The sequence below is a fragment of the Ailuropoda melanoleuca genome, chromosome 20 (genome assembly GCF_002007445.2).
Source record: "Ailuropoda melanoleuca isolate Jingjing chromosome 20, ASM200744v2, whole genome shotgun sequence".
NCBI classification, from domain to species: domain Eukaryota; kingdom Metazoa; phylum Chordata; class Mammalia; order Carnivora; family Ursidae; genus Ailuropoda; species Ailuropoda melanoleuca.
The window spans coordinates 5558532-5585819 of record NC_048237.1 but is presented as its reverse complement, the minus strand read 5'-3'; the positions used below and the strand labels follow the sequence as shown (position 1 = coordinate 5585819).

The 27288-nt window shown below is 36.4% G+C and overlaps 2 non-coding genes across 2 annotated transcripts; both read right to left on the bottom strand.

Moving 5' to 3' along the window:
- Positions 1 to 12140: 12140 nt before the first annotated feature.
- Positions 12141 to 12212, bottom strand: TRNAR-CCU. Its single transcript has one exon. It is a non-coding gene; the product is annotated as a tRNA-Arg (tRNA).
- Positions 12213 to 12683: 471 nt separating this feature from the next.
- On the bottom strand, positions 12684 to 12755 carry TRNAR-CCU. The gene has a single exon. It is a non-coding gene; the product is annotated as a tRNA-Arg (tRNA).
- Positions 12756 to 27288: the final 14533 nt, after the last annotated feature.

Genomic DNA, 27288 nt, shown 5'->3' with positions numbered 1-27288 from the left:
AGTGAATGTTCACAATTACATATTTGGTGCCAAAATATATTAGCAGAAAAATTACATATGTACAGATTGGGTAAGAATATTAACCAAGATATTATTTCTTGCATATATAATGTACTAACTGTTTCAACACAAGACATGTCCACTATTGGAGCTCTCTACTATGGCTGTTCTATAAGAAGGATAAGACATATAACCTCTGTTTGGATATTGCTTTGACCTTACCTCAATAGACTTTTTAGATATTTCCCTGATTTCACTTTGAATACAAGTCCCATAAAAAAAATAAATCAACCCACATATAGTATTTCCATGGAAACTGGAATTCAATTTTCTCTAACAAAGATCACCAAGAAAGCAAAAAAGATCCCATTTTCATCAGCATTTAGGCTAGGAATACCAAAAATACAATGTCATGACCTGGGAACTCTGCAGTGAGAATGTTCTTTAAAGTAGTCTTGACGGACTCACCTAATCAAGACGTCATGTTGCTGTGGCACATCATACCCACATCCACATGAAATACAACCTGTAGAAAGAAAAAACAGAGAAAGACACAGTCACTCTTTGGCTAATGTTTTATTTATTGCATCGCCATCAAATGTTAAGTAAACAGTGAAACAGATTTTCTTTTTACTTGGGACCATGAAAGGAAAGTCCTTTATCTAGAGATTATGATTTAAGGTTTTATTTTCAAAACGAGAGTAATAAATGTAATCATATTTGCTTTCAGGGAAAAATCAAGCTTAATATATTTATAAAAATACAGCCTTCCTAAGAAAATAGTTATTGAAGCTGAGGCTACTAGAAGTTCATAAAATTCAGACTGAAGGAAAACTGCCTCAATTATACACCAAAGATGAGCTTCAAGATGAATTAAGAGAGTACAGAAATATACATATATATGTATATTATATATATGTATAATGCATCTCTGAAATTACATTAAGTATAATAAAACATACACTGTCATCTAATAGAAAACTTTACATATTAAAATCTGTTTGAGTTATTTTAGTGATTGCACTCCAAATATATAATTATTTAAAATATTTCCCGGGGCGCCTGGGTGGCACAGCGGTTAAGCGTCTGCCTTCGGCTCAGGGTGTGATCCCGGCATTATGGGATCGAGCCCCACATCAGGCTCCTTTGCTATGAGCCTGCTTCTTCCTCTCCCACTCCCCCTGCTTGTGTTCCCTCTCTCGCTGGCTGTCTCTATCTCTGTCAAATAAATAAATAAAATCTTTAAAAAAAAAAAATTCCCACCTAAGCTTCTGATATTTTTGTGCAAAGAATGTACCATTTTGAAAAATAATCACACATTCTGAACAGGCTTACAAATTATGAGTACTGCAGAAAGGTAACAGTCTAATATGAAATATTGAATGTGAATAGTTGAAAACTTTTTTCTTTGTTCTTGTTACACGTTATGGACATCATGTTCATCTGTTTACAGAACTCTGCATACACCCTAAAATGCAAGTGCTTTCCTAAGCAAGCTACAATACAGGGGCAGATCTAGGGAGGGGGAAAACCGCCAGGGTTCCATACTAAAGAAACATATTGATTAATGATGGGCAATACTAGGGAGTCAGCAGGGAAAAGGAAAAGAAGATTTGCTAAACTAGGGCTACCACAACCCTGAAAGGAGCACCTTCTACAATAAAGGTAACTTTTTCTTATTTAAATCACTAACAACAGCAAGCTTAGATAGTTTCTGTATTGCAATCAGCTTCTGTTCCACATTTGAACCCCAAAATGCATTACTTACAGACACATGCCATAAGTGATGATTAGCAACCTTGAGCGTACTGAACCTACAATGTGGCTAACCTGTCCAAAACTAGTATTAGAGATGGATAGTATAGACAGTCCAATAGCACAATTTTATGGCTGAAACTGACAGGGGTCCACTACTCAAGGAGAAGGTTCATAGTTTAGGCATTATTTATGTATTATAAATATAATAAGTCAATATATTTATTGACTCTCTTCCCAAAGCTCTCTAAAAAGTATATTTCTAACTTGTCTTCCAATATTATCCTATCTCAGGATCTATAAGATTTTGTATTTGAAAATGCTACTTGAAGGAACTTCCCTTGCTTAGATTTAATCAATTACTCCCACTCCTATTCTCCATGAAGAAGTAAATTCTATGTCCACCATCTTCAAAACAATTTCTAATTTGTAATCTTTAAAGTCACTGTATTTGTTCAGGTGATCTGAGGAGCAAATACTGAGATGGGATCAGTCTTCAAGACACTTGGAGAAACACCTTCAAAGAATAAAGGGGAGGAAGCAGTAGGCAAAGAAAACCTTCAGATTGCAGTGTAGTCCTGAGATCTTTGAAAGAAGTGGAACAAAAAGGCGGATGGGTTGCAGTGCAACTCTAAGAAAATCTCAGCCAAAAATGTGGGGGATTACCAACCCAGACTTGCCCATGAGAAGAATCCAATCTGCCATCCAAATAAGCCAACATTAGTATTTTGGCTGTGCTTAATCACTGACTCAGAAGATGTTAGAGAAGCACAACCTTATTGTAGACATGGTGGTAGATCCAGAGAGGTGGCAGCTGGACATGTCTTTAATTATGCTCCACCACAATAGGAGATCTGAGGTACCTTTCCATGAGCACCATTGTAGTTTGTGGACTCTTTCTGTATCTTTGAAAGAAGGTCTGAATTTTGTCCTAGAACGTTAAGACAGTTTGTAAATGTCCAAAAGTGTGTAAGAATATGTATATCAAATTGTCCTCCAAATAGAGATACACATTCTATCAGTCTCACAGTGATAGGGGAATGAAACTGATACTATGCATACTGCCTGCTGACAAACACTGTACTTGAATAAATATATCTCTTTGTTCACCTGGGAAATTAAAAGAAAACCCAAGGACCCTACTTCCCCATTTATAAGTGTAAACTCATTTTTCTCTTGATTGATGAAACATATCTTGGAATGAGTTTTTCAGTTTCTCAGTAAGGGTAACATGCTTCTTCAAAATATGTATCTCCAAGAATTCCTCTCTGTTACTTTTGCAAACACATACCAACTTGACTGAGAGGAATGACTTAAAGGAATGATAGCTTAATTAATGATAGTGTTCCATAAGGTGAGGCTCCTTTGTCTCCCCTCACATAATTCTTAAAGGACCAAGGCAGAACTGCAGTATCTCATGAGTGTATAGGGACATGGGAGGGGTGAGAAGTTCCAAGGTCCCTGAAGAACAACTAGAGCAATGAAATTAAATACATAGAAACTGTGGTGGTTACTCGGACTTGGTTTCCTATACTTCACTTTACTCTCCTCTTGGAAAGATTGATTAGAAGACAAAAATCACACAACCTCTACTCCCTTAGAAACTAGGTTTCTAGAAGTGAATTAGTCGCATTCACATCATGTTTGGGAGGTAGTGGTGGTTAGCAAGCAAACTCTGACAGACTAAATATTCGTGTTCCCTTGTCACTAACCATCTGGGTATAAGGTGGCAGTGGTAGTAGGCAGTAGCAGTGGCAATAGGAGGGTTTTGTTCTATCTTTAACAGAGCTATAGTACTGTGATCTTATAACAGAAAAGTCCAATGGCAAGCTCCTTAAAATATTTTTGTAAATATCTAGTTCCCTATGTAAACACTCAATTCCCTGTACATCCCCATACACCTAATTTCCTATAGTAAGTCTCTTTTTGCTTGGTTTTCTGAACAAAACTTTAACTGATACAATGATTAGAACAGAGAACTGCATGTTTGCAAGGGAAGTAAATGGACTGAAACCATAAGGCAGAGGACTACGGAATGGCCATATCTGCATCAAGATGAAAGGTTAATACAATTTTACTAAGGATCTTCCAAAGAAAGACAATTTCGGTAGTAAATCCTGGGGAAGGGGATTCCTGGTAGGGAATACTGAAATGCTTAAAAACTGACTAGTAGATCTTGATGTGGATAGGAAGCCAAAAGGTACCAAAGATCAGTTCCTAGTACTTAATGATAATACATCTTTGTGTTATAGAGCACTTTGAAGATTGCAAAGTGGGACCATCTGAGCATTTCTTAGCTAGAGCTCTAGGCAAATTGAGCTAAAAATTGGGCTAAACATGAGAAATATTATTATCTGTTTTATAGACAAAGAGGCTGGGTCTCCAAGAGATTTTAATAATTGGCAAGCAGTAGAATGTAGATCAAAAGTTTTTTGTTTCTCAGTATATTTTATCCAGTACAATGCAGCCTCTCCACATAATATCCCTCCCACACAACAGTAAAACTTTTTTAAAAAGATGATTTGAACTCATGGATGAAATATTTAGATATTGTACAGAAATTAGAAGAAATCTATAAAAACCTTTATATCCACTCAAATAGTAAAAGAATGCACTTATCACTGATCTTTCAGTATGACAACTAAAATTTGCAAAAGCAGGCCTAACAGCAACTTCGTTTTCTATGTCTCATAGCATCCTGAGAGTGTATATACACTTTAATTTTTGCCTTCTAAAGACTCTACACAACTTACTCTCTTGGGGTATTGTCATTATCCATTTGTTCCTACTCTAGGTGATTGTACCTCTCCATTCCACACTCACTTTTTTTAAGATTTTATTTATTTATTCATGAGAGCCAGAAAGAGAGAGAGGCAGAGTCCAATGGCAACCTCTTTAAAATACTTCTGTAAATATTTAGTATATGGGAGCGGGGAGCCTGATGTGGGACTCAATCCTAAGACCCTGGGATCATGACCTGAGCCGAAGGCAGATGCTTAATCGACTGAGCCACCCAGGCGCCCCTCCACTCCACACTCATTTAATAGAGACTCAGAATTATTGAAATTTTATATCACTGAGTATCATACAGTATTTCTATATGGAATTTAAGGACCAGACAGTAACATGCACGTCACAAAGGAAAATGTGTTTTATGAAATATATTGACATGAATGGGGCGTACTTCAAGGTGAGCAACAGAATACAAGCAAAAAACAACAGATGTGTGCAATACATCTTACAGCAAGCTGTAGATGGTATAACCAGACCCAATATTTTTCATTCTACAATTTTAAGTGACCTGCAATCCACATTTATGCAATCCAAAAATTATTGAAATTTGATAAAATGTAACTAGAATTAAATCTATATATTATAATTTTATCAAGGTAAATGTGCCAAAGGAGGGATTACTACATTTTATATATAGCATTATTTATAAAATAGTTTTGCTACCATGTAATGAGCATCAAGTATGTGCCAGGAAAAATACTAGATAGATGCTCTACATAAATTATCATATTCATGCATCACAATAACCTTCTACGATATTAAAATTCACATTTGTGGATAAAGAAACAGCTCAGAAAATTTAGAAATCTCCTTAAGAGTACATAATTCATAAGTGGTAGCACAAAATTTGAAATTGAATAACTCGGTGCATGTATGATTAAGCCAGACAAGCTCTTTAGGCAGAAATTGTCATACATTACATTGAACTAGGTCATTTGGTTCATTTTTAATCTAAAACACTCAGTAAATACTTTCTGAAATTCTCTTATTTTCAAGCCACCTAGAACAGCTGTGCTTTGAATCAGGATGAAATTAGGAAATCAGACAAATTCTAAAATAAAGATGCTGAAGTTGGTAGGCAGGTAAGACCTATACCAACAATGATACAATGAGGAGTGTGAAGTGAGCCCTAAGAAACAAACAAGTATAATCGTTTGGAAGTCCACAGAAGAAATTATTATGTTTTGCTAATGAATCAGGAATGACTCTGCAGAAGTGATAGCAAATGAGCCAGACCTAGAAGGATGGGTGAAATTTAAAGTCAGAAAATAATCATTTGGAAGCCCACAGATGAAAGTACTATGTTTTGCTAACCAATAAGGAATGACTCTGCAGAAGTTGATAGCATACGAGCCAGACCTAGAAGGATGGGTAAAATTTAAAGTCAGATAATAAGTGTTGCTGAGGATGTGGAGAAAGTACAGGCCTTATACACTGCTGGTGGACATACAGAATGGTGTAACTGCTTTGGAGAATAATCAGGTAGTTCCTCAATGGATTAAACACAGAGTTAGAATATGACCCAGAAATTCTACTTCTACATATATACCCAAGAGAAATGAAAACAGATGTCCATACAAAAACTTGTACACAATATTTATAGAAATACTATTTATAAAAGCCAAAAGATGGAAATAACCCAAACGTCAATCAACAAAGAGATAAACAAATGTAGTATATCCATACAATGGAATATTACTCTGCTGTAAATAGGACGAAAGTGATAATACATGCAACACAAATGAATCTTGAAAACATTATGCTATGTGAAAGAATCCAGTCGTAAAAAATTCATGTATTACACAATTCCATCCATATGAAAGTCAACAATAAGGAAATCTATAGTGACAGTGGTTACTTAAGGCTGGGGAGAAAGATGAGTGGATTAGGGTATGAGAGCTAAAGGGTGTGGGGTTTCTTTTTGAGTTGACAAAATAGAGGAAAAATCTTTCCAGACATGAAAGACAGCATAAGCCCAAGAAAAAGAGTTAGTGATTTTGTTTTATCCTTGCCCTTTTGCTGCTCTTTGTAAGACATTGTTTTAACAAGATAGTGATCATATAGAACATTACCCATCCACAAACTGACGTTTTTCTTTCTTGCTTGTACAAATAAGACATACCCATACCTAAAATCAACATAAAATCCTCCCTTATACCTTTCCTTCTGTGCTTAAATTATAGTTACTTTCTTACTGTTATTTTGATTTATAGTTGTGTGTTCTGGTATATTAGTTTTATATTACTGTGTAACAAATTACCATAAATTTAGCAACTAAAAATAGCATCTATTTATTATCTCACAGTTCTGTATGTCAGAAGTCCAAACAGGCATGGCAGCATTCTCTCCTCAGGGTCTCACAAGGCCATGACCAAGGTATCAGCCAGGCTGGGATTTTATATGGAGGCTCTAGGGAAGAATCCACTTCTAAGCTGATTCAGGTTATTGGCAGAAATCAGTACTTTGCTGTTGTATGACCGAGGGTCCCATTTTATTGCTGGCTGTTAGCCAGGCATTACTTTCAGCAACTAGAGGCCCTACTTGGGTCCTTGCACATGCTGTCTCCATTTTCAAAGCCAGCAATACAACAATACGTCACATCCTTATTGTGCCTTTACTATCTATGCCACTTTGCTTCTAACACCACTGAGAGAAAACTCTGCTCTTAAATGGTTCATGTGATTAGGTTAGGCCCATCCCCATATTCTCCCTTTTGATTAACTCAAAGTCAGCTGATTTAATTACATCTGAAAACTCTTTTTCAGTGTAAGATAACATAAGCAGGGTTATGCTATTTCATCCTATTTACAATCCCAGGGATCAGGGCAGGAAATCTTCAGGGTCCATTTTAGAATTCAATCTACTACACCTGGTTTAAATGAAAAGATTTCTATGGACAAGTAAACAAGAAGTACTGTCTAAGAAATAATAGTTTTCTTTTCTCTGCACATCTCCACATACTTAAGAAGTTTGTGTACATTAAAATTTAATGGGAAAAATGCTCTGTTTTTCAAATTATATATAATTGGTCATTATATCAATTTAGTTCATCAGGACCAGCCCTGGTCATAGGAAAATAAAGCTAAATGATATTTTATTCAGCATACATTTATATCTTGCTTAGCATGTGTCAGACAATTTAAACAAAATTAACACACGTCATAAATTTTTACTGATAAAGAAAACAGGCACAGGGAGCCTAACCACAAGTGGGAGAGTTAGTGAATGGTAGAGCCAGGATGTGAACCCAGGCTCTACTTGGGTTTCTGGAATCTAACTAATCAAGATCAGTACTCTTAGGCTCTAAACTAGCACTCCAATTTTTGCTTATATTTCACTGATTTTATATCAAATATATTTAAAAAATAACATTCTATGTAATGTTTCCCAAACATAGATTACATTAAAATCTTTTGTTGAGTCCATCTATCACGTTCATCATCAATCTTGAGTAACATGGCTTTAGATATGCTTTTTTAAGACTTATTTATCTATTTGAGAGAGAGTAGGAGAGCAAGCATGAGCCGGGGGGCGGGGTGGAGAGCGCGGAGGGCAGAGGGAGAGAATCTCAGTCAGACTCCCACTGACTGCAGAGCCAGAGGCAGGGCCGGATCCCATAACCCCGAGATCGTGACCTGAGCTGAAATCAAGAGTCAGTCGCCCAACCAACTGAGCCACCTGGGCACTCCTAGAAATGCTTCTATCCAAGCATAACAAAATTGTAAATCTTACACAAATATTTGACTTCTAAATAAATTTCAGTAAATTTAAAACCAAGCCTGTAATATCAGGTGTCGCAAAATATTTTTAAAATCCATTTAATTAGGGGCACCTTGAGTGGCTCAGTCAGTTAAGCATCTGCCTTCAGATCAAGTCATGATCCTAGAGTCCTAGGATCCAGTCCCACATCTGGATCCCTGCTCAGTTTGGGGGGGGGTCTGCTTCTCCCTTGCCTTATGCCCCTCCTCCCTGATTGTGTTCTCTACCTCTCTCTCTCTAGTAAATAAAATCTTTTTAAAAATCCATTTAAATAGTCCCTATTATTTCAATATTTCATGAAAAGACTCAGATTCAGATAAACTTCAATAATTATTTAGGTTTATAGAACAGACCAGGAATTCACTGAGGTAAAGAAACTCTCACTTCTTGGGTTCAGTTATACTAATGAAAGCAAGAGTAAAACGTAGAAAATATATACCATAATATATTAAGCACCACATAGAAGCAATAAACTTAATTACTTAGAGCAATGTGGAATAATTTTAACATATATTTTTCAAGTTAAAAAATAGAAATGGAAAAAAATTTAAAGCATTTAAGAAGATAAAGGGCAGGTAGGCATACAGACAAATAAAAATGCCATGTATTTTTTTTCTGAAATGCATAGATAGCTACAATATAATAGATACAGATAAGGTTCAAACTATTTAAAATATTAAAGATACCATCAACAGTATTTTAAAAATTATATCATAAACCACATGCTTGGCCATGGAGCCTTGCCAAGTCCTGCCTCTCTTATGGAAACCGTCTATCTACTGGCCTTCACTCCTGGGGGAACTCAGGCTATTTCCTGCTGTCCCCACCTTCTCTTCTTTACCTGTGTATCCACTGCTATTAATTATTGCATTCATTAATTAAGTGTAAGATCAGCAATTGTACCACCCTACTTAAATGATGCATGTGCTGTTTAGAAGGTCATCTGTTTAAAGCATAGGTCATATTATTTTCAATTTGCTATATATGTGATCATTTCTTCTAGAAGTTAAGCATCAATTCTTCAATCAAGAAAGTGATTACCTATGGTAACATGGTTTCTATAAGAATATTGATTTAAATTATAGTTTTTGAGTTATCTTTTCATTAATATAAATTCTCGTATAATAGATATGCATAGATTTCTGAGGGCTAAAAAATAGAGTTGATATATTCTTTAATATTTGTCTGCTTAGTTTATTTGGATAAAAACTAAAGTTATTCTTGGGGTGCCTGGGTAGCACAGCAGTTAAGCGTCTGCCTTCGGCTCAGGGCGTGATCCCGGCGTTATGGGATTGAGCCCCACATGAGGCTCCTCCGCTATGAGCCTGCTTCTTCCTCTCCCACTCCCCCTGCTTGTGTTCACCTGGGTAGCACAGCGGTTAAGCGTCTGCCTTCGGCTCAGGGCGTGATCCCGGCATTATGGGATCGAGCCCCACATCAGGCTCCTCCGCTATGAGCCTGCTTCTTCCTCTCCCACTCCCCCTGCTTGTGTTCCCTCTCTCGCTGGCTGTCTCTATCTCTGTCAAATAAATAAATAAAAAATCTTAAAAAAAAAAAAAAAACTAAAGTTATTCTTGAGGATTCACATAAATGTCTATTATCTTTCCAAAGTATTTTTCATTAATAATGACTCAAGGGTGTATTTCCAGAAGTCATTTGTATGAACCATTATACATAAAGAGTTTAGCTAAAATAACCTAATTATAAAAGAGAATTTCCTAATCTCAAAAGCAAAGAAATAACAGTCATGACAGCACCTATGATTTTTTGTCATTCATTTATTATAATAACAATGAAAAAATAACACTTCACATTCTTGCTATGTCAAAATCTGATGAGGTCACTCTTTTCTTGGATGAAGTCATATGAAAAAGTTTTATTAAACTTATAGCAAGGAAGAAAGCTTAAAAAGTTGAATATGTTAGCCATACGGGGACACTGCTCTTGAAATTGCTCACTTTTCTGTAGTGAAAGCTCAGTTTATGGTATTACTCGCTACAGTAGGAAGAATGTGAAACTTCCTCGGCTTCCACTGCAGGTCATAAATACTCAAGCTTTTTTCTGACATTTTACTTAATATTAAGAAATATCTTCCAGATGTTACTTAAAAATGTGACTAGTCCTAAAAAAATTAAAGTTTGAATAATCACTTGCTCACACGTACTCTGATGATATAACTTATTATATATATATATAACTATTAGAATAGTTAAAGTCTAAAAGAAGATTTCCCTCTCCATGGAAGCAAGATGTATGACAGGTTACCTTGCAAAAATTGTTACCCATTGGCGGCTCTGGCCTCTATTATACTTTGATAACTCATTATAATTTGCTATGTTCTTGAGAATATGAGTATATTCTCTCACATAACAAAAAAGTTTATGGATAATATCATTAAGACAGTTCTACTGATTGGGAGGGAAATCCCTTCACAAAAATATGTATATAAAACCACCACAATGTACACTTATATACTTTTTAAATATTTATTTATTTGGGAGTGACAGAGTGCATGCATGCAGGGGGAGGGCCAGAGGGAGAGGGAGAGAAGCAGACTCCCCGCTGAGCAGGGAGCCAGACACAGGGCCAACCTCACAACCCTGAGATTATGACCTGAGCCAAAATCAGGAGCCCAACACTCAACCAACTGAGCCACCCAGGCGCCTCAACACTTTTAATACTTTATAATTTTTTATGTCATTTATACCTCAATAAACCTGGATTTAAAAAAAAATGAAGACAGTTGCATTGAGTCCAAAAAACTCTTATGAACAATATTTCAAAAATAGATATGATTTGAAACACCAAGAGATAGATGTGTCGGTCTGCTGTTCTGCAAGACCTTGGATTAATATCCACTTTGGTTGATGAGCTCCAAAAACAAATCATATTTTTATCAATATTTTCTTTAATTAACTCTCATATATTCTGTCTATTCAGATGAATTCTGCACTGCTAAACTATAAATTGACTGAGGAGAAGAACAACTGCTTGAAATCCAGAGAAACAGGCTTCCTCAAGACAGGAGAATAGACCAAGAAGTCAAAAAGTCCTAAACTATTCCAAATATTTTAGCACAGATTCAAATGAAGTTTCAGTTAAGCAAGGTTAAGTTCTGGAGATCTGCTTTATGACACTGTAACTATACTGCACACCTAAAAATGCTGAAAGCATCCATCTCATGTAAAAACATTCTAACTATAATGAAATAAAATTAAAAATAAAAAATAATTACCAAGATTCAGTGAATGCTTTTTTATGCATACCTCCAGCATTATTTACAGACAAATTTCCCTAAAGACTAATTTATTCCACCTTTTATTTTTTTTCTCTTTCTTGCCATTTGTTCTTTATTCCCTTTTAATTCTTGCCACAGAATTTAAACTGTTCTGAAGTTTAACAATAACTTATTCATTAACTCAAATATATTTTTTTCTTTATCCTCTTCCATGATAAGCTCCATTGGAGACTTTCTGATTATCACTGCCTGACCATGCCCATTTCTGATTCCCCCCTGACCTTCTACAACTATTTTTTCTCCTGTCTTTCTTACTGGCTCTTTTTCCCCAATCCACCTTCCAAAATGGTGTCCTCATCCCTTCTCCCCCATCCCTTCCTCTTTTATTACTTTTTTTTTTCTTTTCTCTTAGTTATTCCTCACTATACTTTACAACTTTCAAGATTACTTCTGTGGCCCACCAGCACGTCTATGCCTTATTTCTTTTCTTTTTCTTTTTTCTTTTTTCCTTCTTTTTTTTCTTTCTTTCTTTTTTTCTTTTCCTTTTTTTTTTTTTTTTTTTTTAAGTAAGCTCTATGCCCAACNGTAAGCTCTATGCCCAACATGGGACTTGAACTCACGCCCTGAGATCAGGAGTCACACGCTCTACCAACTGAGCCAGCCAGGTGCCACTACTTCTTATTTCTTCATCCTCATTTCTAGCTACCTATTTGCTTAATCTACTTTGAGACCATTACAAAATCTCAAAGGCCAGATTCCCAAAGCTGAACTTCTCAGGTTCCTAGTTAAAATGACTTTTCCCATTACATTTCCCCTTTCAGCTAGTGGCTTGACTATTTTCCCTAATCACCCATACTTGAAACTTCTGAGTTTCATTTTTTATTTTTTTTTAAAGATTTTATTTATTTATTTGACAGAGATACAGACAGCCAGCGAGAGAGGGAACACAAGCANTTCTTTTCTCTTAGTTATTCCTCACTATACTTTACAACTTTCAAGATTACTTCTGTGGCCCACCAGCACGTCTACGCCTTATTTCTTTTCTTTTTCTTTTTTCTTTTTTCCTTCTTTTTTTTCTTTCTTTTCTTTCTTTCTTTTTTTCTTTTCCTTTTTTTTTTTTTTTATTAAGTAAGCTCTATGCCCAACATGGGACTTGAACTCACGCCCTGAGATCAGGAGTCACACGCTCTACCAACTGAGCCAGCCAGGTGCCACTACTTCTTATTTCTTCATCCTCATTTCTAGCTACCTATTTGCTTAATCTACTTTGAGACCATTACAAAATCTCAAAGGCCAGATTCCCAAAGCTGAACTTCTCAGGTTCCTAGTTAAAATGACTTTTCCCATTACATTTCCCCTTTCAGCTAGTGGCTTGACTATTTTCCCTAATCACCCATACTTGAAACTTCTGAGTTTCATTTTTTATTTTTTTTTAAAGATTTTATTTATTTATTTGACAGAGATACAGACAGCCAGCGAGAGAGGGAACACAAGCAGGGGGAGTGCGAGAGGAAGAAGCAGGCTTCAGTGGAGGAGCCTGATGTGGGGCTCGATCCCATAACGCCAGGATCACGCCCTGAGCCGAAGGCAGACGCTTAACCGCTGTGCCACCCAGGCGCCCCTGAGTTTCATTTTTTAGTTCATACATCTTGCTTTCTACCTATAGTCACTTGGGAGACACCCTGATTCTTCCACTACAATATTTCACATCTATCCCATATAGTCCTTTTCACAATTACTGCCATCACTATTCTCCTGCCTATTATGCTACATCCTTAAGTTTTTGTCAACGTCAGCATAAATATCTCATGTTTATTCAAATATTTTTTGTAACACCTTTCAAATCTCTACTTGATCCTCGTTTGTTTTTGTTATGTTTCATTTCATTTTTACTTTGGAACATATAACTTAAACACACTAATCTCCTCTTAATTTCCAAGATCTCAGAATAGATATAAAGTTTCTGTATGGAACCATGGTTGTTACCTCCAGGGGAAATAAACAATCATACAAAAATGGAAGTAGTTTAGGGTTAAAGATAGCTTCATAGTATGACAACTTTTGTCAGGCTGCATCTAATTTGAAAGCTCTAGCCCCCATAATGCATTCATTGAAGTCAATTAGTCAATTATGCTTTGAGTACTCCCATGGTGTCAGGTCCTGTTTTAGGCAATAGGTACACAGTAATGAACAGAACAGATAACCTACCTGCATTAATGACACTTACGTTTTAGGGCTAGTGGAGGAGCAGACAAAATATAAATAAGGTAGAAGTTACCTATAAAACCCTATGTGACACCATAATACAACACAGAAATGAAATAGATGAGGTCCAAAATGGCCTAGGAAAAAACCGACTGTCAGTAATAGCAGGTGTCATGTAGGCCACACACTGAATGATATCAACACTTCTTTCATTTTAGCACTATGCAGTTTAGCACAATAGAATAGGAGTTAAATTTGTATTTTGAGCTATAAAAACAGAGCCTATACCTTTAATGCAAGCTTTGTGCAATTAAGGAATGAAAGACTAGTAGTTCTCACCTGTTAGTATAAGCCTTGATATGAAAAAGTTACTAATCTATGGAGCAGATATTAAAAATTATGGTACAGAATAATGGCCTGGTGCCAGGCCATATTCAACTAGAATAATTTTTCCTTTTTGCCTTTAGTCACACCTGATTAACAATTCCCCCAATTCCTTAATAAGCGTGTTAGTTAGAGTTCTCTAGACAGAACCAATAGGATGTGTGTGTGCACGTGTGCATGGGGCAGGAGAGAGAGAGAAAGAGAGACTAACTTATTATAAGGAATTGGTTCATATAGTTACGAAGGCTGGTATGTCCCAAGATCTGCAGTTGGGAAGCTGGAGACCAACGAGAGCTGATAGCATTAGTTCCAGTTCAAGTCAGAAGTCCTAAGAAAATAATGTCACAGCTCAAAGATGGTCAGACAGAGTGAGTTCCCCTTTACTTGTAGGAGGGTCAGCCTTTGGTTCTGTTCATGTCTTCAACTGACTGGATGAGGCCCACCCACATTAGGAAGAGCAAACTCCTTTACTCAACCTACCAATTCAGATGCAAATCTCATTCAGAAACCCAGCAGAATAATGCTAGGGCAAATGTCTGGGCACCTCAACTTGACCTCAATCAAGTTGACACATAAAATTAACCATCACAGTGACAAACTATGAGTGAACCACACACACACACACACACACACACACACACACACACACACATTTTCTTGTATATCATCTCATTTAATCTCTAACTCATTTCTCTGAAACCAAACCCAAACTCTTTCAATCTAACCACACTATGCTGCTAGATTACTCTTCCTAAAGCACCACCTCATCATGTCACTCTATGCAAAGGCTCACCACAGTTCTCTATTCACTGCAGTATACTGTCTATGTTATCTACATAATTTACTGCTAAACCTTGATATATGCTATTAACAGTCAAAGTGAAATACTTGCTGCTTCTCATTCATATATTGCTCATCCTACTCCTTTTTACTACAATGTAACACCCCCACCCCCAATCATACACACTCCAAATGCCTCCTATTCTCAGGACTCAACTGAAACGTTATTTCATTCATGAGTTTTCCCTACTCAAACTAAACTCTTTCTTTTACATAAAGCAATCTCTCTGTATTTTGCACATGAAGCACTCTCTCCTTGAATTGACCTCCTAATTTTGGATATTCCAAGGTTCAATATATGATCACCTCCTCTTCATTATCTGCACTCACTTCTTTGGTGAGTCATCCAATCTCATAGCTTAAAATACCACTTCTTTGCCAAGGACTCAGAAATTGACTTATCCTACCCAGTCTTTTTTCCAGTGTCCGAGACCTAGGTAATCAACTTGATATTTTCACTAAGAAGTGTATAGACTTCTCAAACATGACACGTCCAAAACTGCACTCTTGATCTCCCATTCGAAATTGTTCTTCCCTTTATCTCAGAGGGTAAAAACACCATCCTTACAGTTGCTCACACCAAAAACTTGAAACAGTCTTTTACATATCTCTCTCTTGCAAACCCTGTCCAACGCATCAAAAAATCCTTTGGCTCTTCCTTTAGACTTTATCCAGAATCAAACTAATTCCCAGTAATTTGATTGCTATCACCTGGTCTTATCCAACATTATTTCCTTGTGTGGATTTTTGTACTATCTTCCTGATTAATAAGCTTTTTTAAAATAAGCTTTTTTCTTATTATTCATGATACAATAGGTGATAGTCTGCAAAGATCTACATCAACAATCATTTCAATTACTTCTCTAACCTCATCAGTTACTCCTTTTTCCATTGTTCATTCTATATAAGCCTCACTTGTCTCTCTGCCATTCCTCACATGCACCAGACACACTCCACTCTGGGGCATTTTCCATGACTGGTTTATCTGTCTAGAATGTTCTTCATCAAGATACTCTTATGACTAACTTCTTCATCTCCATCAAATCTTTACATAAATACCACCTTCTCCATAAAACCTCCTCTGACCACCCTATTTAAAATTACAACTCTCCCACCCCACACTCTCGACTACCTCTATTTCTTCTATTTTTTACCCATGGTATTTATCATCTTCTAATATGCTGTTTAATTTACTCATACGATGTTTATTTTTCCATCCCTTCCTACTAGGATGCAAGATCTATAATACCATATATTTTAATATGTTTGGTCACAAATATATCTCAATTGCCTAGATCAATGTTGAATGAATCACTCTTCCCTCTTTTAAGGTATTTTATGTATTACACACTATAGTGAAGTTACTTGTGTATATCTTACTTCCTTTCTCAGTTTGTGGTCTTCATTAGGAAAAGATCAGTGTCTCATTTATCTTTGTTAACCACATCTCCATCCACAATGTTCAGCATTTTGGTTTGCACATAAGTCTTAGTACTATTTTGGAACAAAGAGTACGAACTCAAACAAGTTAATTTTTTTTAATGAGGCAAATTAATTTTTAGTGTATAAGTGCTTCACTGAAATGAAAGTTATCAGATAATTTCCTCTCCACACTTAAGAAATGACTAAGATTGGAGACTGGAAAGCCACTGGAAAGACAGAGGTCCCCTGTCTATCTCTCTGTGGGGCCAGGTGGTTGTTCATCTCTGCTGCTTTGCACATTCACTACATTTCTGGCAGCCTCTGCTTCTTTCTCTCTCTCCACCTATTCTCCTCAATTCCCAATTTCATTTCTACCTCTCACTCCTTCTTCATATTCCTTACAAAAGATGGCTATCCACAGCTCCCCAGTTTGTTCTCCCTCAAAAAATATGTGATCCATTTCAGTGTCAAGGGCTTTGGCCTACTTAATATGAACCATAAAAATTTAACCTCCCAAATTTTATTCAAGCCTTCTCCTGATCATGTAAATGGCCCTTGCTATAGGTCCAAATCTCTTACCAGTAAACCTGCCTAGCTCAGCAGATACTGCCAATAGAGCAACCAAACCCTCTCAAGCAATTATTAAAAGAAATCTTGACTAGGATGAAGAATTCATTTTGACTAATTAAATCAATTCCTTTGTCCCATTCATCACCCATTTTCTTTAAATAGCTATGCCTTGTCCTACTATAAGGTATATAACCTTGCATGTTTATAGTAGAGAGAAATGGAAAGACAAGGCTAAAAAGAAAGTTTCAAGCCCAATAGGCAAAAAGTATATCTGCCCAATTTTCACTTATATCACTCTAAAACCTCTAGGCAAGATATCTTGAGTTATAGCTTTAAAGAAATCACTATGAACTAAACCTTCACCATTCTTACCCTCTAAATGACCATTTTCTTATTGTTACCTCTGGTTGTCATAAAGATACCAGATCACAACTTTCTACAAAAGTCATGGGAGAGAACATTATTTAAGAAAAACTACAACAAAATTTTAAAAACAAAGATCTCATCTCTTTGATATTTCCTTTTCCTTTTCTTCTATTTCTTCTAAATTTAAAATTATATTTAACAACTAGAGACAGCAATAGAGAAAGCTTATGATTAATGTCACTGCTCATCTGAAGTTTAAACTATCTCTGCCTTCTTTCTCCAGTCCATCCATCCCACTCTGATGCAGTTTTAAAACACAAAGTCTTTGACATTTGTTTCGTTGATAGGTGATTCCCCTTGAATCTGGGCAAGGTTGAATCTGGACAAGGTTGTGTCTGCAATATAAAATGCCCATGTAACTTCCACAGCTAGGTCATATAAGATTATGTAATTTCCATTTTCTTTACTGGAACACATGCTCTAGGGGCTCTGAGCAACTGTGTAACAAGTTTAACAATTATATGACTGTCATGCTGGAGTGAAGTCATGCAGCTACCCAGATGAACATTCCTTGCTGAGCCCATTCTTCTGTCATCCTAAGTTAGGTGACAAACATGTGAATGAAGAATCTTGAAAGGGGACCCTCCGGCCCAAACTATTTCAGCCTTCAACCCTTGAACTACTCCCTGTCACTGAATCATTCCATAAGCATAATAAATGTAGATTTCTACCCCTAAATTTTGTGGTAGTTTGTTATACAAGAATAGATAACTGGAATACATCCCAAGCAGTAGTTGTTTCTTTTAACTTCTGAACCATCTCTTCATTAACAACATATTTATACCCAGTTATTATTCATAAAGGATATGATAAATATCATTCACAGTGAAGTAGTAATAGGTGATTACTCATTATAAGCCTGTGAGCCTCCAGATTCTTCGTTATAAAACCAAGGGTATGTGCTTTGTAATTTCTAGGTTCCTTTCACCTTCGGTCTTTTTAGCCTTCATGAGCAGTGCTTTAACTTTGAATAATGAAGCACCAACAGTGGTAGATGTGGGGATATAATTTGATTTCCAAATATTTAGCTTAGAATCTCTCAAATATATCATTATATTGTCATCTTCCCCAGTTTCCTCCAAAAGTAACCCTAGTTAGAGACTATGTCAAGTCAACATTTCTTAAGGGTGAGGCAGACATTTACGTCTCTTCCTTAATTACTTTTAAATACAGTGTGTGATTTCTTTGGATGAAAGTTCAGATACTTTCCATTTTCACAATAGCGCATAGAAGCAGTTCTCTCTAACATCATTAAGTGGGTAAAATATTAGGCAGAGATATATTTCTGGTTGTTTGCTCTGGAATGCAAATAAAAATGCATGCAGAGTTTCCTAAGGATCAGATTTGCTCAAGCAGTGTTCTGCCCCAACACATTCTCTTGCTCATCTTTAGATATTACAGGATATTGCTAAGTCTTTTTCTTCCTTAAATAAATATTATCCCTAGTTATTTTTTTCATTTAATCAAATGTTAGATAGCTGAAATATTTCTATGTATTTTTTTTTTTCATCTTCTCTTCCTCCTAGTGGTAGACCACCAACCATTCGTAAAAAAACAAGTGAATTCAGGTCATTAGGACCTAAATGGAAAGACTGTGGCAGTTAACCAAGCTATATTACCCATTAAAGCTTAAATTTGTGCTTTTTTGAAATTCCTGAGGTAACCCTCACATCATGGATTGCATGTGTTGTCCTTTTAGAAGTGGAGAATGACAGAAATTATTTTTGACTGAGAACATATTGAAACTTACCATTATCCAACTCTGGTGCTTTGACTAAAATGTAAGACACTTTTTACTGAAGCAACGAAGCTCTCATTAAGTAGCCTTAGCTTAGTCAAAGCGCGATTATTGACCTTCTGTGCTTAAGGCATGTGCTGTTCCATGCAGATAGAGGCTTTTCTACTACACTCCTCTTGATGGTGCATAATAGGAGCTACATGTGCATATCAGGAGGAGAATAGACCTTAATTTGGAATATTAAGTAGCACAGGCACATAAAAAGCCTTCATTAAAATATTAAAAGTGTGCTAAACCCATAAGAGCTAAGTGATGTGTTCCTATGGGAGGAAAATTCCAACCTCAAGCTCCCTCCTTATCTCCACTTCTGACATTTGTTAATAAGAAAGAACATTAACTTAGAAAGTCACTTTTATCCAGTGGCTGCTAAAGTGCTACTAGACTACCAAAGGATTAGCTCACAGTTTGCCTATTGCAGAACACAACAATAAACAATCATTGTATCCCTGAAACTACCAAACCAGACAGATACAAGGTTCATTTTGTCATCTTGAGCTAAATGGGAAAAAAATATTCATACAATAATTATTTTCATGAAGGCAATGATAGCCCCATCAAGGTTTGGGTATTATACCTATGCCAATGGACAGGTGAATACTCACATTTACAAAGGACATTTAAGGCACACCCACCATAAGAAAATTCCTGAAATAGGGGGCTTTGAGGTTCTAATTTTGACTTTTTAAAATATAAAACAAAAAACTACCTACAGACTAATTCCTATACATAAGTCATTAAGTGAATTAAGTGAATTTAGTAATTTCTATGTTTAAAATCTAAATTTAAATTAAATGTTGCTTTACACATGGGTTATTTCTTCCTCTTAAAATTTAGTACCGTAAAGAAATTACTCTCATTTGCTAAATAATGGGTGTCAAAAAAAGTTCTAATATTTATACCTGATCTTTAGATATTGTTATTTTTAATAATTTAAAAGTCATATTGGTGGATCTTGGAATCCACCATTGTGCTTGAAAAGTGCCTGATCCATAATAAGCATGAAAGAACTATTCATTTAACATATGAATATATAAATTTGCTGAATGCTTTACTCTTGCTGGGGATATTTTAATAATATTCCAAGGATGGGGTGCCCGGGTGGCTTAGTCAGTTAAGTGACTGCCTTCGGCTCAGGTCATGATCCCATGGTCCTGGGATCGAGCCCCCAACTGGGCTCCCTGGTCAGTGGGGAACTTGCTTGCCCCCCTCCCTCTGTTGCTCCCCGTGCTTGTGTTCTCTCTCTCTCTCTCTCTCTCTCTCTCTCTGTGTCAAATAAATAAATAAAATCTTTAAAAAAAACCAAAACATTGCAAGGATAAACATAGGATGGAGCAGCAAGAATTGCTCCAGTAACAACTAGACTAGAAAGGAGTTTGTGGATCTATAGAAATGAGTACACAAATTGGTAAAAGGAAAAAAAAAAAGAAAGAAAAAAACTAATGTATGATATTTAGTATATTAGTTTGCTAGGCCACTATAAGAAAATACCACATAGTGGATGAAATAAACAACAGAAATTATTTTCTCGGTTTTGAAGGTTAGAGGTCCAAGATCAAGGTGTTGGTAGGGTCAGCTTCACTCTGCAATCTCTCTTCTTGGTTTGCAGATGGCTGCCTTCTCACTGTGTTCTCACATGGTGTTTCCTCTGTGCACACGTATGCACACACACGCACACACACTTTTGGTGTCTCTCCATTTGTCCTAATTTTCTCTTGGTATAAGGATCCTAGTCATATTGGATTAGGGCCTACTCTAAAGACCTCATTTTAACTTAATCACTTCTTAAAAGACTATCTACAAATACAGTCACATTCTGAAATACTGAGGGTTTAGGGCTTTAGCATTTGAACCTGGAGGGAATACAATTCAGCACATAACTACCAGTTTCCCATCATCAAGAATCCAGATACACACAATGCTAAAATAGGGATTTGAAAAAGTTGAAATTCATTTTTTGGAGAATATTAGAGAAAGCCTTTAAGCCTTTAAGTCTTTGGTTATCCAGAAAATATGATAAATTTGCGAAGGTACAAGAAAGTGTGTAATCAATAAAAGCAGACCTTGTATCAATTGCATAATGATCAAATTAATGACAGGGTTTTATACTACAGGAATGAACAGTCACTAAATGTTAAAACAGGTTCTTTCATAAGCTACTTGAGAGAAGAAAAAGGGTCAGGTATGGATTTGAGCAATAACCAATAGCTATATATGGAATCTGTCTCTCAGAAGATAGGTATGAGGGGCTTGGGAAGAAAGGCAAAAGTACTGGCTTAATGCTTATCAATCCCAACAAACCATTACGGTTTTCCTGATGAATACTAGTTCCCAATCTCTAGAACAACCATATATTCCAGTTTGCACAGGTCTGTTCCAGTTTATGCCTGTTATTTCTCAATAGTATGTCTAGTTAGCATCCCCTCTGACCCTCAAAATTATCCCAGTTTGATCACCCATATATCACTATAGCCCCTTCTCCCTCCCAAGTGTATATACACCCACACCTATAGCAAATGTTTGAGATTCATAAGCCCTTTCTCCCATACTCAACAGATGCTGCTTCCTACTGTATCTGCATATCCAAACTATTCCCCTTTCGACTAGTAAAGAGAATCTAACAGATCTCAAGTTCTGTTTTATCGATCCTTGATAATACGTCCTAGGTTCTGAAGAGAAAGGAAAGAGTAACCACAACATTTTTCACATTTTCAGATTTAGTTTTAACATGCATCAGGCTATTATGGAAAAGGGTCTGGGCCAGAGATAACCAAATTCTAGCCCCTACTTTGCCAACTATTGATCCTGTGACTTTGCACGCATCATTTAAACTATTTCAGCCTTGCTTTCCTCATTCATATCAAAGGGGAAGGGTAAATAACCTTAAAAAATTCTTGGTCATGACATTAATGATGTTTCTAGGGGTCACATCTCCTCACCCCTAGAACACTCTACATTAACATTATTGTGCTTGACACCATGAAGATTCATATGAGGAACCTAGGGAAAGGTGGAAGAAGAAAAGCTGAATTATATGTGGCTGAATACATGGAAAGAGTTAAGAATGTATGATTGAGAGAACTTACACAACACTAAAAAAACCAGGTAACTTGATTAAAAACTGGGCAGAGAAACGGAATAAACAGTTTTCCATATAAGACACATAGATGGCCAACAGATACACGAAATGATGTTCAACATCACCAATCAACAGGGAAAGGCAAATCAAAACCACTATGAGATATCACCTCAACCTAGTCAGGATGGCTAGCAACAAAAAGACAAGAAATAACAAGTGTTGGTGAGGAGGTGGAGAAAAGGGAACCCTCACAAACTGTTGATGGGAATGTAAACTGGTGCAATCACTATAGAAAAAAATTGAAGGTTCCTCAAAAAATTAAAGTACTATACAATCCAGTAATTATACTAGCAGGTGTTTACCTTAAACAAAAAAATTATTATTATTATTATTATTATTATTATTATTTAAAAGATATATGCAGCCCTATGGTGACTGCAGCATTAAAATAGCCAAGACATGGAAGCATCCAAAGGGTCCAAAGATAGATAAATGGATAAAGAAGATGTGGAGAGTGTGTGTGTGCGTGTGCACATATATATATAAGGGAATATTACTTACCCATAAAAAAGAATGAGATCTTTCCATTTGTGTCAATAAGGATGGACCTAGAGGATATTATGCTAAGTGAAACAAGTCAGACAGAGAAAGGCAAATACCATATGGCTTCACTCATTTGTGGAATTTACAAAACAAAACAAAACAAATGAACAAACAAGCAAAAATGGAAACAGACTCATAAATATAGAGAACAAACTGGTAATTACCAAAAGGGAGGGTGTGGAGGGACAGGCAAAATAGGTGAAGCCGATTAATAAGTACAAACTTCCAGTTATAAAATAAGTCACAGAGAGGAACAGTACAGCATACAAAATATAGTCAATAGCATTGTGATGTTGCACGGTGACAGACGGTAACCACACTCACAATGGCGAGCATAGAGTAATGTATAGAGCTGTCAAATCACTATGTTGTACATCTGAAACTAACATAACATTGTATGTCAACCATACATCAATAAAAATATTTTAAAATATTTTTCAAACTTTCAAAATAAGAAGGATTAAAGAAAAAAGTATGACTGAGGAACTCAGAAGTTCAGAGCAGAGGGAAAGGTGAAGTGACATAAAAAAACATAATAATACTTCACAACTTTCCAGTTAGGTTTCAATGAGCATTTTGGCATTTGAGTTGTAATATGTTGGACACTCCATTTTGTATTTTAACTGTGGGAAACAGAGAAGTGGAGAATAACCCTAGGGAGGGAGAATGAGAGAGAAGGGGAACTAAAACAGCAATGAGTAGGCCTTTAGCCTTTGTTTTGCCCAATTTCTAACTTTTTGTTAAAAGAGGACATAAGAGAGAATACAAGAAAATAAGAATCAAGATGAGACTACATCTGTCAACATCGACCTGGATGTATGAGATGTTACCTTGACTTACAATATCCAATTAATTTTAATATGTGTATGTATTGAGGGGTTTTTTTTGAGGAAAAAAAAACACACATAAAAATTTGTGGGTCTATACCAGGAAGACTGTTACATACACCTAATTCCCAGTCAGGTAAAAAAAAAAATCATATAAAAAATGCACAGTCAATATGGGGGGAAAGTGCTTACCAACCTACATCTAGGCATAATACTCCCCACTTTCCAGTACCAACCATATTGTCAACTTATTTTTTATCTATCCTAAAATCCCCACCATTTCCATACCTATAAATTACCCTATAAATTGTATGTTAATTTGGGACTATATCTAGGTATGGGTTCATCATATGTGCTCTGGTTTTCAAAAAGTAATGTCTATGCTTAGAGAGGACAAAGTCAGCATGGTTGAGAAGACATGCGGTGTCAATCCCTGTAATCACTGCAAATCATGTGAAAGCAGTCCTTCAAAAAATACCCAAGTCATAATCAGTCCTGAGTTTGAATGTGAAACTGTGACTATGCTCCTTTTGACAGAAAGTTGTGGGGTTTTTTTAAACAAAACTACCTCATAGGCTATATTGAATCTGTTTTGCTATTTGATATATATTCAAAAACATTAAATTTTGGCAATGGCTCTTCTCTTCATGATGACTCTCGCTTATCAGTCAAAAGTAGGAATTAGGGAATTAAGGAAAGTAGAGAATTAAGCTGAGGAAAGTAGGAATTAAGCTGAGGAAAGTAGAGAGGAAAGAGGAAAGTAGATTCAAGCTGAGGAAAGTAGAGAATTAAGCTGAGGAAAGTAGAGAATTAAGATTATTTTCAGGACTCCATGACCCCTACAAATCTGATAACAAAGCAATTTCACCTTTTCCTACCCATATCAGTTATCTGTTTCCACCATAATGCTGTGAAACAAACAGCATCAGTGGCCTATAGCAGTAAACATGTATTTAGCTCACAGCTCTTTAAGTAGATGGTTTAGGTTGGGCTCAACCAGATAATTCTTCTAGTCTCAGAAGAGCTCAAATCTGATAACAAAGCAATTTCACCTTTTCCTACCCATATCAGTTATCTGTTTCCACCATAATGCTGTGAAACAAACAGCATCAGTGGCCTATAGCAGTAAACATGTATTTAGCTCACAGCTCTTTAAGTAGATGGTTTAGGTTGGGCTCAACCAGATAATTCTTCTAGTCTCAGAAGAGCTCAAATCTGATAACAAAGCAATTTCACCTTTTCCTACCCATATCAGTTATCTGTTTCCACCATAATGCTGTGAAACAAACAGCATCAGTGGCCTATAGCAGTAAACATGTATTTAGCTCACAGCTCTTTAAGTAGATGGTTTAGGTTGGGCTCAACCAGATAATTCTTCTAGTCTCAGAAGAGCTCAAATCTGATAACAAAGCAATTTCACCTTTTCCTACCCATATCAGTTATCTGTTTCCACCATAATGCTGTGAAACAAACAGCATCAGTGGCCTATAGCAGTAAACATGTATTTAGCTCACAGCTCTTTAAGTAGATGGTTTAGGTTGGGCTCAACCAGATAATTCTTCTAGTCTCAGAAGAGCTCACCTACACATCTGAGGCTCTGCCGGCTGCCAGTTTGGGTTTATACATATGGATTAGCTGGGTGTTGGCTAGAGCAACTCAGCTGTGCTTCTTGCATCTCTCACCATCAACCAGCTGGCTATGCCAGTTGTGTTCTTATGGCAAAGGCAGAGGAGTGAAAGCAGAAATGTCACTGCACTTGTGCATTTTCAAGCCTCCTCATTCATCATACCTGCTGGCCCACTGGTTGAATCAAATTATGATGGCTGAACTTAGAATCAATGAGCAGAGAAATAAACTGAACGTTTTAATAAGAGTAACTTTAGAGGTGCCTAGGTGGCTCAGTCAGTTAAGCTTCTGCCTTTGGCTCAGGTCATGATCCCAGAATCCCGGGATGGAGACCCACATCGGGCTCCCTGCTCGGCAGGGAGTCTGATTCTCCCTCTGACCTTCACCCTGCTCGTGCTCTCTTCCGCGCGTTCTCTCTCTCTCAAATAAATAAAAAATCTTTAAAAAAAAAAGTAACTTTAAAGTCACAAGGCAAAGGGATATATATGCTAGGGGGAATAAAGAATAGGGGCTAACTGCGCAATTAGTATACTCTTAATCTTGTTTGTCTCCCTAGCACAGAGGGAGACATTATTTATTTATTTCTAAGTACTTAGATACCCTGTGAAAATAAACTAACTTTTATATACATTAACTTCTAAAATAAACCAACTTTTATATACATTAACTGACTTCTAAAATAAACCAAATTTTATATACATTAACTGACTTCTAATACACCTCTCCTGCAGATATATCAAAAACCACTGAAACTAAACTTCACGGGTCTTTGGAGGCATCACTACATAGTGTCACTGGAATACCCATATACTGAAAATTCCCAACCAGTTTCCTCCAGTTCACTTCCCTATCCAACCCTGAACTTCATTTCAGCTCCTTAATGTTTTTCAGGTTTCTCACACTCAGTATTTTCATCACTGATTTCTTCATTCTTCTCCACCACACCAGTACTGATATATTTTTTTCCTCATTCCTTATTCTCTATGCTCTATAACTGATCTCACCATGCACCGTGTCAATTAAGCCAGAAAAACAGTCAGCTCTCTTACCACCCATCCTATGTCTACATTTTCAAATGTTTATCATGCCCTAAAACTGCTACCTCTTTATATATCTCTTATGTACTATCTTCTCTTTTCTATTCCTACTGCCTCAGTCTTAAGTTTGTGCTTCACCTTTTATACTGAACAGCCGAAATTATTTACTTCCCTTCCTATTCTGTCATGCCCCAAAATTATCTTTCTTAAACAAATATTGTCACAGGAATATCCTAGCTTAAACATTTCAATGACACTTCACTACCAATAGGACATGAAATGTGAGTACCTTCATGAAATAGCCTCTTCTTATTTCTTCCAATAACTCAGTTACCCCTAATTTATAATAATACTAATGTTGGATAACTTAGTCTTGTTTTGACAAGCCTGACCAATTCTACTCACATACCTCATTTGATCTTCATGTTTCATTTATGCCCACATATATACATACATAAGCACAAACACACAGACACACCCCACCACCAGCAGCTGGTACAGTGTAATCATTAAGAGCATAAACTTTGGAATGAGGAAGAGCTTCATTTGAGTACTGGCTACATTACTTACTAGCTACCTCGACTCAGGCATGTGAACTAAACTCTTTAACATAGTGTCTTTATCTCAATAACAACCTATTTATTTGTATAAAAATGAAACAATACCAGCTCCTGGATATTATGAGGGTAGTACATTAAACACCCAGTATAATACATAGCATTTAATAAATGCTCAATGAATGAAGGCCATATATCTGTCAGGTCTCAGTTCAAAAACCATCTACTGTCTGAAATCCCTCCCAAATAACTCTGATTCCTTTTCTCACTCCACCCTTTATATTTCCACCAGTTTCTGTGTTGATCTTTATCAGGCATAGCACATCAACATACTTAAATGCTTACATCTGCCTCCATATTTTTTAGACTATT